Consider the following 12,197-nt stretch of genomic DNA (forward strand, 5'->3'; position numbering starts at 1 on the left):
TTGGTGACAAAGGCGCAGACGTCACATTTGCCACACTGGTATGTACCAGTAACAGTGGGCACATGTGCAGTGTCAATCGAATGGTGGCTTTTAATCAGTCGATCACGAAGTGAGGGGGATCGACGGTATGTGACATCGGGATACGTTTTGACATATTTGGAGATTGTGGGATCTGCCGTTAGTAAAGGCCAGAATTGATTAAGAATATGTTTGATTTGGGTGTGCTGATTTGAGTATTGGGTGATTAGTCGTATCGGTTGTCTAGTGTCTGGCAGTTTGTCAGAGAAGACAAAGTCCTTTCTGTTTAATTTCTTCGCCTTGTTGAAGGCTTTTTTCAAAAGAGAATGGCTGTAGCCTCTGTCTAAGAGTCTACTATAGAGTTCTTGTGCTGCTTGAAGAAATTCTTCCTCGAGAGTACAATTTCTTTTTATTCTGAGATATTGGCTGAACGGGATACTTCTAAGAAGGGGTTTGGGATGGGCACTGCTGGCATGCAAAATTGTATTGCCCGACGAGGGCTTGCGATAGAGAGCAGTGTGGATCTGGCCATTGGGGTGCAAGCTAATCTGGAGGTCCAAAAAATGGATCTGCGACTGGCTGCACTCCATGGTGAATTTAAGATTGAACGCATTCTGGGTAAGATGCTGAACAAACACTACAAGTTCATCTTTAGTACCTGACCAAAACAATAGTATATCATCGATATACCTGTACCAGGATATGACCTTAGACAGATAAGGAGTGGAGTGGACCGGGTCAAATAGTTCTCTCTCCCACCCCCCCAGGTACAGGTTGGCGTAGGCAGGGGCACACTGCCCTGCAATCAGCTTATATTGGTTGCAAGTGCTCTCTGTGATACAGTCGATGATCAACATTTCCATCTCTCCCTCCTCGAGAGTGTGCCTGTTGGGTCTGGTGGAAGATTTGGCTCCTAGAGTGGCAGAGAGGACCCTCATTGGTCTCCTATTGTTTTATGCCAGAAAAGCAATTACCAGTATGCTCTGCTGGAAAAAACAGATCCCTCCTTGCTTGTCCCTTTCAAAGCAGCTGGTGAATAAGACACTGCCCATATGTCCATCGGGGTTGCCCTAAGAAATACGATAGAGTCTGGGCCAAATGGCTAGCGGAACTTCCCACAGCTGTGGATAGTTAATGCCAGCCCATACTAGATATGATACACGTCTCCTGTTCAGGGCGTCTCCTGTTCAGGGCGTGAACTAGGATACCCCGCGTCTTTTTGATACTGCAACAGCCAGGGCGGTTGGATGTACACAGGTCCTTTCAGCTGTTTATGTTGCAAGATGCTACAGTTCTCAAGCTTACCTTGCATTACATATGTTGTATTGTTATCTTTTGCTCCCCTGCGTGGGCTCAGCGCCTGTACCTGGAAGCCTTGTTTGAGGTGTATGTATGTTGTTTTGTGTTAAAGATTCAATAAAAAAGATTAAAAAAAAAAAAAGAAAATTTGTGGCATACTGATTTGGTAGACTTTCAACAGAATGCGTGACCAGATATTATAGTCCCCCAAATCGCTTTGGTTTTCTCTTCCAGGGTTAGACACATAATCTGGTTTATTACACAACTTTTAAACTTTTTAAAGAGGTAGTAAACTTATGAGAAAAAAAAATTCTCCCTGCAAGGTAAAGCCATAATGTGCTAGCAAGCATCGCATACTTGCACATTATGAAAGACGTACTATGAAAAAAAGCCCTCCAGTGGCATGCTGTCACTGCTGCAGAGGCTTCCATCTTCATCTGGTCTTCTTTCCGGGTTTGTGAGCTGTGGGCGCTTGAATGGCTGTGCCGCGATGACGTAACTCTGGCACATGCACATGAGAGTCTCGCCCACGGCACACAGCTTTGAAGGAATGGCACAGGTATGCCGTTCCTTCACAGCGCATGCGCCGGTGATGTCACCAGCTGTTGCTCACTGGAATATCTCCTAAACAGTGCACGTTTAGAAGATATTTATTTTACCTACAAGCAAGCTATATTATAAGCTTACCTGTAGGTAAAAATCACAGATGGGGAGTTTACTACCACTTTAACCACTTGCTGACCACCTAACGCAGATATACTGCGGCAGAATGGCACGGGCAGGCAAAATCACGTACCTGGTACATGATCTGCCTCCCGCGGGCTGGGGCGCATTGCGCCCCCCCGGTGCCCTAGGCAGTTGGCTTTGTTAAGGGAGCGATACAGGCTGAGGGGGAGGCCACTCATTCGTGGCCACCCCCTCGCGATCGCTCCCCACGAATGACAATCTTCCTCTGCTGCTGTAATTGAAACAGTGGCAGAGGAAGTGATGTCATCTCTCCTCGAGCCAGTCTTTTCGTTCCGGCGCCGAGGAGAGAAGATATCAATGTGAGTTGCACCAACACTACACTTACAGTAGAACACACTAGGCACACTTTTCACCCCCCAATCACCCCCCTGTACCCCCTGTTACAGTGACACCAATAGCAGTTTTTTTTTTTCTTTTGCATTGGTGTCAGTTTGTGACAGTTATAAGTGGTAGGGCAGTTAGGGTTAGTCCCCTTTAGGTCTAGGGTACCCCCCAACCCTCCTAATAAAGTTTTAACCCCTTGATCACCCCCTGTCGCCAGTGTCACTAAGCAATCGTTTTTCTGATCGCTGTATTAGTGACACAGGTGACGCTAGTTAGGGAGGTAAGTATATAGGTTTGCCGTCAGCGTTTTATAGCGACAGGGACCCCCATATACTACCTAATAAAGGCTTTAACCCCCTGATTGCCCCCTAGTTAACCCTTTCACCAGTAATCACCGTATAAGTGTTACGGATGACGCTGGTTAGATAGTTTGTTTATTATAGTTTCAGGGCACCCGCCGTTTATTACATTATAAAGGTTTAATCCCCTGATATAAGTTAAGTTTTAGGGTCAGATAGGTCTGCGTCACCCCAGGCAGCATCAGGTTAGCGCCAGTACCGCTAACACCCACGCACGCACCATACACCTCCCTTAGTGGTATAGTATCTGAACGGATCAATATCTGATCCGAGCAGATCTATACTAGCGTCCCCAGCAGTTTAGGGTTCCCAAAAACGCAGTGTTAGCGGGATCAGCCCAGATACCTGCTAGCACCTGCGTTTTGCCCCTCGGCCCAGCCCTGCCCGGCCCAGCCCTGCCCAGCCCACCCAAGTGCAGTATCGATCGATCACTGTCACTTACAAAACACTAAACACACATAACTGCAGCGTTCGCATAGTCAGGCCTGATCCCTGTGATCGCTAACAGTTTTTGTTGGTAGCGTTTTGATACAGTCGCTAACAGTCAGGAGCTTTTTTGCCTGTGAGTCTCACTAGTGTACCACTAAATTTAGAGCCCAAAATGGCAAATCGAAGGTACACTAGTGAAGAGGCCTACACGTTTCTGAGCATGACAGATAGTGAAGAGGAAGTCACTCATCTGTCAGATTCAGGCTCAGAATACGATCCTGTAGACAGCAGCAGCTCCATGACAGATAGCTCTGACGACGGAGTTGTGGTCCCTGCCAATGTCAGGCGTACCAGACCCCGAACTTCTTCTTCTGTCCTTGATGTGCAAGAACCGCAGGTCCCTCTTATGGAGCAGAGAAGTACTAGCGCAGCTATTCCTTCTGGTGAACTGTCAAGCACCAGCGGCCTAGTACACCATGGTCATACATCCAGCACTGCAGTAACACGTGGTGACGTGGCGAGTCCCATAAGTGCAGTTCAAGCTGGCGAGGTGGCAAGCACAAATAGTGTCCCGCTGCCACCAAGAAGACGAACACAGGCCCGTCGTGCCCATAGTGCCCTTCCTGCTGCATTCGCCAATCCGAATTGGGAACCCACCACTTCTGCAGCACCAGTACTTCCCCCATTCACTGGCCAACCCGGCATTCAGGTGGAAACAGTTTATTTTACGTCACTGGATTTTTATTCACTGTTTTTCACGGAAGATCTCTATAGATCTATTGTGGACCAAAGCAATTTGTACGCTGGTCAACACATCGCCACTATTCCCCAGTTCTCCCTTGCCAGAGATTGGAAACCAATTACGGTTTCCGAATTTAAGATCTTTCTGGGTCTTTCCCTCCTCATGGACATAACCAAAAAGAGTGAGTTGCGGTCATATTGGTCCACTGACCCAATTCACCATACGCCCGTGTTCTCTGCTTCCATGGCCAGGGCACGATACGAGCAGATTTTGCGGTTCATGCACTTCAACAACAATGAACTCTGTCGTCCTCGTGGAGACCCTGAATACGATCGGCTCTACAAAATTCGGCCCCTCGTAAACCACTTCAACCAACATTTTGCAGACTTGTTTACTCCCCATCAAGTTGTCTGCATTGATGAGTCCCTGATAAAGTTTTCTGGCCGCTTGTCATTCAAACAGTACCTTCCCAGCAAACGTGCCAGATACGGGATCAAGATTTATAAGCTCTGTGACAGGGCCACAGGCTATACTTGTAGTTTTATGGTTTACGAGGGCAAAGATAGTCACGTAGAGCCGACAAACTGCCCTGACTACATAGGAAGCGCTGGCAAGATTGTGTGGGACTTGGTGTCACCCTTATTCGGAAAGGGGTACCACTTGTACGTGGACAATTATTACATGAGCGTGCCACTTTTTAGTCACCATTTTGATCATCAAATTGGAGCATGTTGAACCGTGCGACCTAATCGCCGGGGCTTTCCTCAGCGGCTTGTAGATTCCCGTCTTAGGTTGGGGGAGAGAGCCTGCTTGCAGTGTAATAATTTGCTCGCTATGAAGTGGAGGGATAATAAGAATGTTTTCGTTCTCACCTCCCTTCATGCACACATGACGGTCCAATTACTACGGCGACTGGTGTTGTGGAGAAACCCCTCTGTGTCCACGAATATAACTTTAACCTTAACCTCAACGACCAGTTGTTGGCGCGGTACCTAGTTGCCGTAGGGCCAGACGCTGGTACAAAAAAGTGTCTGTTTATCTATTTCAATTGGCTTTGCTGAACGCTTATGTGCTATACAGAGCTTCAGGACGGACTGGATCCTTCCTTAAATTCCAGGAAGAGATCGTCAGAGCCCTTCTGTTTCCAGACGGTGCTCCACCTCACCTTTCCCAACCAAATGCAGTAAGCCGGCTGCATGAGAGGCATTTTCTTTATGTCCTCCCGAGTACCCCTACCCAATGCGCCCCCCCAAAAAAGATGTCGTGTCTGCAGCAAGTAGACTGCAGACACGACATCTTTTGTATTTGCTTTGCAGGTATGGTAAGTCTTACTGTTATACTGTAATGTTACTTTGTTTTATTGTTAACCATCATTCGCTTAGCAGGTACGCCATTCAGTTGCAGCGCGGATTTATTTATCTTGACAGCAACAGTGTTTGCTCCCACGATACATAAAGCCGTGACTCCAGCGCTGTCAGAGGTGATTTCACCACCACAGTTACATACTTCAGCATATATGCCGAAGCGTGGGGGCAGCAGTGGGTGGAGGAGGATGCGGGAGGATGCCCCCATGCTTCGGCATACATAAACGGTGCATGTATGCCCTTCATTAGAAGTGGGTGGATGAAGGGAGGTATTCTAATGGTGGGCATACCCACCGATCAATATCTTTTTTTCGTTCAGCCTGCATGAAAAAAAAGTTTACAATATATGCCCAACAAGGACCTAAGGACAACGTACTGGTATGTTGCTGGACTTTGAGTGGTTATACCAGAATGATGCCTGCAGGGTTAGGTATCATCTTGGTATCATTCTTTTCAGCCAGCGGTCGGTTTTCATGTAATTAGCCTCTAGACTGTAATTAGCCTAATTAGCCTCTAGACTGCTTTTACAAGCAGTGGGAGGGAATGCCCCCTCCCCCATCCCCACCGTCTTCCATGTTTTTCTCTGGCTCTCCTGTCCCAACAGGGAACCTGAGAATGCAGCCGGTGATTCAGCCAGCTGACCATAGAGCTGATCAGAGACCAGAATGGCTCCAAACATCTCTATGGCCTAAGAAACCGGAAGCGACGAGCATTTCATGACTTAGATTTTGCCGGATGTAAACAGCGCCATTGGAAAATTGGGAAAGCATTTTATCACACCAATCTTGGTGTGGTCAGATGCTTTGAGGGCAGAGGAGAGATCTAGGGTCTAATAGACCCCAATTTTTTCAAAAAAGAGTACCTGTCACTACCTATTGCTATCATACTGGATATTTACATTCCCTGAGATAACAATAAAAATTATAAAAAAAAATGAAAGGAACAGTTTAAAAATAAGATAAAAAAGCAAAAAAATAATAAAGAAAAAAAAAAGCACCCCTGCCTCCCCCCCGCTCTCACGCAAAGGCGAACGCAAGCGTTGGTCTGGCGTCAAATGTAAACAGCAATTGCACCATGCATGTGAGGTATCACCACGAAGGTCAGATCGAGGGCAGTAATTTTAGCAGTAGACCTCCTCTGTAAATCTAAAGTGGTAACCTGTAAAGGCTTTTAAAGGCTTTTAAAAATGTTTTTAGTTTGTCGCCACTACACGTTTGTGCGCAATTTTAAAGCATGTCATGTTTGGTATCCATGTACTCGGCCTAAGATCATCTTTTTTTATTTCATCGAACAGAAAAAAAGGGGGATGACCAACTAGTTTAGGAGAGGGAGCCGTGCCACGTCCAATAATCTAAAGATACAAGACAAAGGGTTCCCCTGGGTGGACTTTTCCGGCACTTGCAAAGGCAGACAGGTGGGGTATATAAAAAGTAAGGGGCGTTTATATATTAATAAAAGGTATCATTTTATTAGTATAGAAAAATACATTTGATAAAAAACAAGCAATAAATGTATAAAGTAACACGATGAAACTACATAGTAGCTATGATGAACAAACAAAAAACAATGTATGATGAAAAAAGCTCTTCTCAGGCCCGACGCGTTTCGGGGTACTAAATATCTGTACGGTCCTTCTTCAGGGGCAAAATTGAGAGAGAAGGTTTCATCTATGCTAATTAGAAAGGGAATGGAGAGGAGAGGGTCAGGTGATTGGTAAAACCTTAAATAATATTATATGGAAAATTGGGATGATCACTTGATCACCTACCTGAAAATGCGATGAATTGCTTGTGAAAATTTATAAAAACAAAAAGGGCCACAAAAGGAGGACAGGGTATGGCAATAAGTATTGGTATCGTAGCTAATGTAGATCTAAATATTTAGATGGTGAGATGTGCAGGATGGTAGGCTGCAGTCACTATGGGGAGGTGTGACAATACTCCCGTCCCGCCCGACCCGGGCGCGTGCAAGCCAGAGCGGCGTGCTGAGGTCACAGGAAGGCGTCTCTGGAAAATAAGAAAATACAGAGAGGACATTAGGAGAGGGTCCAAAATATATAAGTGGAAAGGAGTGGGTAAATGTATAGATATGTAAATTGATCAGAATGAGGTTAATAATGCTGAAAGTATAGGGGATAGTATGTGTATAGTTACAATGCATCAAATAAGGGCTAATAAGAAGGGGATCCAGTTCACCCTATATTATAGTGGCGGAGTACAACTGTGTATATATATGGGATTCGGTTCAACATAGTATACACTGAAAGTAGATACACAGTTACAAGCCACAGAGTAGATATAATATGTATGCATACTGAAAAATTCAAAAAGAGTATTAAGTAACCAATGAAATGGTACAATTGAGAGCAAGACCATAGTATATACAATGTGAGTAGTACAAATGTAGTGTTACAGGGCCTATATTAGTATGCTCCTAATAACCAGCAGGGCCCAGAGTCAGAGCAGGCTTAGGATGAGAGATGTGTGGCTAGTACAACTGAGTGGAGGAGTAATAAATGTATCTGAAGCTAAAGTGCTATAGTAAGGAGAAGTAGGGAAAAAGTAACTGAGAAGTCATACCTTAGATGGAAACAGGAGTGCATAACCGCAACCTCACAGCCAAACATCCAGCAAATGTAACGCCTTGCTGGGAAGTGAGAGGGGCTGGTTAATAAAGTGTAAGGGATTCAATCAGCTGGCGTCAGGATGAGGCACAGCTGTGTTGTAAACAGGCGTAGGCAGAGACGTACTGTATTGACCCCCCGAGGCAGGGGTGCGCGGCGCCGCCCCAACCGCGCGTGCGCGAACGTCACGGCGTTTGGAGCAGCGTCGCGCACACACGCCCCACCGGCACGGAAGTACCACTCCGGCGGACTGCGCATGCCCGCCGGAGTGGCAACATGGAGGCAGTGGGCGTGAGATGGAGGAACGCCCAGGTACCTCCCTAAGCGCCGCCCAAGGAAGTCTTGTGGCGGCTTTCCGTGCCGGGCAGCCGCTCTGGCCACCAGCGCCTCGGGGGGGGGCGGGAAAAAGGGGGGTTGTGTCACAATGGATGGTACAGGAAAAAACATATGAGAAGTCACATACCAAGAAGATGGAGTGGCTAATACTCGATCATAGATGTTTGTATATCTCCCAGCGTACAGGAGCCGCCTACACCAAATCAAAATAGTTGCTGGCCGAGTGAGAGGGGGGCTTTAGTATTAGTAAAGAATTAGGAATGTAAATTGATACATGGGACAATAAACATAGTGAAATATTACACAGTATGACACCCATAAATAACAAAAGAGCTTCTATACATTGGGGAGCATACAAGCACAAATATCAATAAAGAATATATAGCAGATATAGATACATAATGGTTAAAAGGGATGGCAGACATGGATACGTCATATACATAACCAGTATAAGGACCAAGGAAGGGAACAAAGCAAGGGGGGGGGAGGGGGTTATTTATTTGTTTTACAAGGGAGAACGACCAAGCTGATTGTGCGTCAAAATACATGGTCCCCTGTGGTACCAACTGAAAACTATATAGGGAAGCGCATATAGACCAAAGGCCAGTAATTCATAAATAAATGGAAAAGGGGTAGGGGAAGGGGAGGGAGGGAGGAATTACTGGCCTTTGGTCTATATGCGCTTCCCTATATAGTTTTCAGTTGGTACCACAGGGGACCATGTATTTTGACGCACAATCAGCTTGGTCGTTCTCCCTTGTAAAACAAATAAATAACCCCCTCCCCCCCCCTTGCTTTGTTCCCTTCCTTGGTCCTTATACTGGTTATGTATATGACGTATCCATGTCTGCCATCCCTTTTAACCATTATGTATCTATATCTGCTATATATTCTTTATTGATATTTGTGCTTGTATGCTCCCCAATGTATAGAAGCTCTTTTGTTATTTATGGGTGTCATACTGTGTAATATTTCACTATGTTTATTGTCCCATGTATCAATTTACATTCCTAATTCTTTACTAATACTAAAGCCCCCCTCTCACTCGGCCAGCAACTATTTTGATTTGGTGTAGGCGGCTCCTGTACGCTGGGAGATATACAAACATCTATGATCGAGTATTAGCCACTCCATCTTCTTGGTATGTGACTTCTCATATGTTTTTTCCTGTACCATCCATTGTGACACAACCCCCCTTTTTCCCGCCCCCCCCGAGGCGCTGGTGGCCAGAGCGGCTGCCCGGCACGGAAAGCCGCCACAAGACTTCCTTGGGCGGCGCTTAGGGAGGTACCTGGGCGTTCCTCCATCTCACGCCCACTGCCTCCATGTTGCCACTCCGGCGGGCATGCGCAGTCCGCCGAAGTGGTACTTCCGTGCCGGTGGGGCGTGTGTGCGCGACGCTGCTCCAAACGCCGTGACGTTCGCGCACGCGCGGTTGGGGCGGCGCCGCGCACCCCCGCCTCGGGGGGGTCAATACAGTACGTCTCTGCCTACGCCTGTTTACAACACAGCTGTGCCTCATCCTGACGCCAGCTGATTGAATCCCTTACACTTTATTAACCAGCCCCTCTCACTTCCCAGCAAGGCGTTACATTTGCTGGATGTTTGGCTGTGAGGTTGCGGTTATGCACTCCTGTTTCCATCTAAGGTATGACTTCTCAGTTACTTTTTCCCTACTTCTCCTTACTATAGCACTTTAGCGTCAGATACATTTATTACTCCTCCACTCAGTTGTACTAGCCACACATCTCTCATCCTAAGCCTGCTCTGACTCTGGGCCCTGCTGGTTATTAGGAGCATACTAATATAGGCCCTGTAACACTACATTTGTACTACTCACATTGTATATACTATGGTCTTGCTCTCAATTGTACCATTCCATTGGTTACTTAATACTCTTTTTGAATTTTTCAGTATGCATACATATTATATCTACTCTGTGGCTTGTAACTGTGTATCTACTTTCAGTGTATACTATGTTGAACCGAATCCCATATATATACACAGTTGTACTCCGCCACTATAATATAGGGTGAACTGGATCCCCTTCTTATTAGCCCTTATTTGATGCATTGTAACTATACACATACTATCCCCTATACTTTCAGCATTATTAACCTCATTCTGATCAATTTACATATCTATACATTTACCCACTCCTTTCCACTTATATATTTTGGACCCTCTCCTAAGGTCCTCTCTGTATTTTCTTATTTTCCAGAGACGCCTTCCTGTGACCTCAGCACGCCGCTCTGGCTTGCACGCGCCCGGGTCAGGCGGGACGGGAGTATTGTCACACCTCCCCACGGTGACTGCAGCCTACCATCCTGCACATCTCACCATCTAAATATTTAGATCTACATTAGCTACGATACCAATACTTATTGCCATACCCTGTCCTCCTTTTGTGGCCCTTTTTGTTTTTATAAATTTTCACAAGCAATTCATCGCATTTTCAGGTAGGTGATCAAGTGATCATCCCAATTTTCCATATAATATTATCTAAGGTTTTACCAATCACCTGACCCTCTCCTCTCCATTCCCTTTCTAATTAGCATAGATGAAACCTTCTCTCTCAATTTTGCCCCTGAAGAAGGACCGTACAGATATTTAGTACCCCGAAACGCGTCGGGCCTGAGAAGAGCTTTTTTCATCATACATTGTTTTTTGTTTGTTCATCATAGCTACTATGTAGTTTCATCGTGTTACTTTATACATTTATTGCTTGTTTTTTATCAAATGTATTTTTCTATACTAATAAAATTATACCTTTTATTAATATATAAACGCCCCTTACTTTTTATATACCCCACCTGTCTGCCTTTGCAAGTGCCGGAAAAGTCCACCCAGGGGAACCCTTTGTCTTGTATCTTTTTTTATTTCATCAAACATTTTGGCAATATAGTATGTTTTAGTGCATTAAAATTTAAAAAAGTGTGTTTTTTCCCAAAAAAAGGCGTTTGAAAAATCGCTGCACAAATACTGTGTGAAAAAAAAAATGAAACACCCACCATTTTAATCTGTAGGGCATTTGATTTAAAAAATATATAATGTTTGGGGGTTCAAAGTAATTTTCTTGCAAAAAAAAAATAATAATAGTAAACAAAAAGTGTCAGAAAGGGCTTTGTTTTCAAGTGGTTAGAAGAGTGGGTGATGTGTGACATAAGCTTCTAAATGTTCTAAATGCCAGGACAGTTCAACCCCCCCCCCAAATAACCCAATTTTGGAAAGTAGACACCCTAAGCTATTTGCTGAGAGGCATGTCGAGTCCATGGAATATTTTATATTGTGACACAAGTTGCGGGAAAAAGACAAATTTTTTTTTTTTTTTTTTTGCACAAAGTTGTCACTAAATGATATATTGCTCAAACATGCCATGGGAATATGTGAAATTACACCCCAAAATACATTCTGTTGCTTCTCCTGAGTATGGCAATACCACATGTGTGAGGCTTTTTGGGAGCCTAGCCGCGTACGGGACCCCGAAAACCAAGCACCGCCTTCAGGCTTTCTAAGGGCGTAAATTTTTGATTTAACTCTTCACTGCCTATCACAGTTTTGGAGGCCATGGAATGCCCAGGTGGCACAAAACCCGCCCAAATGACCCTATTTTGGAAAGTAGACACCCCAAGTTATTTGCTAAGAGGTATAGTGAGTATTTTGCAGACCTCACTTTTTGTCACAAAGTTTTGAAAATTGAAAAAAGAAAAAAAAATTTTTTTTCTTGTCTTTCTTCATTTTCAAAAGCAAATGAGAGCTGCAAAATACTCACCATGCCTCTCAGCAAATAGCTTGGGGTGTCCACTTTCCAAAATGGGGTCATTTGGGGGGGGGGTTGTGCTATTTTGGCATTTTATGGCCTTCGAAACTGTGATAGGTAGTGAGGAGTGAATCAAAAATTTACGCCCTTAGAAATTCTGAAGTGATTGGTTTTAGGGGCCCCGTATGCAGCTAGG

Source organism: Aquarana catesbeiana, linkage group LG07 (genome assembly GCF_042186555.1).
Source record: "Aquarana catesbeiana isolate 2022-GZ linkage group LG07, ASM4218655v1, whole genome shotgun sequence".
Classification (NCBI taxonomy): Eukaryota; Metazoa; Chordata; class Amphibia; order Anura; family Ranidae; genus Aquarana; species Aquarana catesbeiana.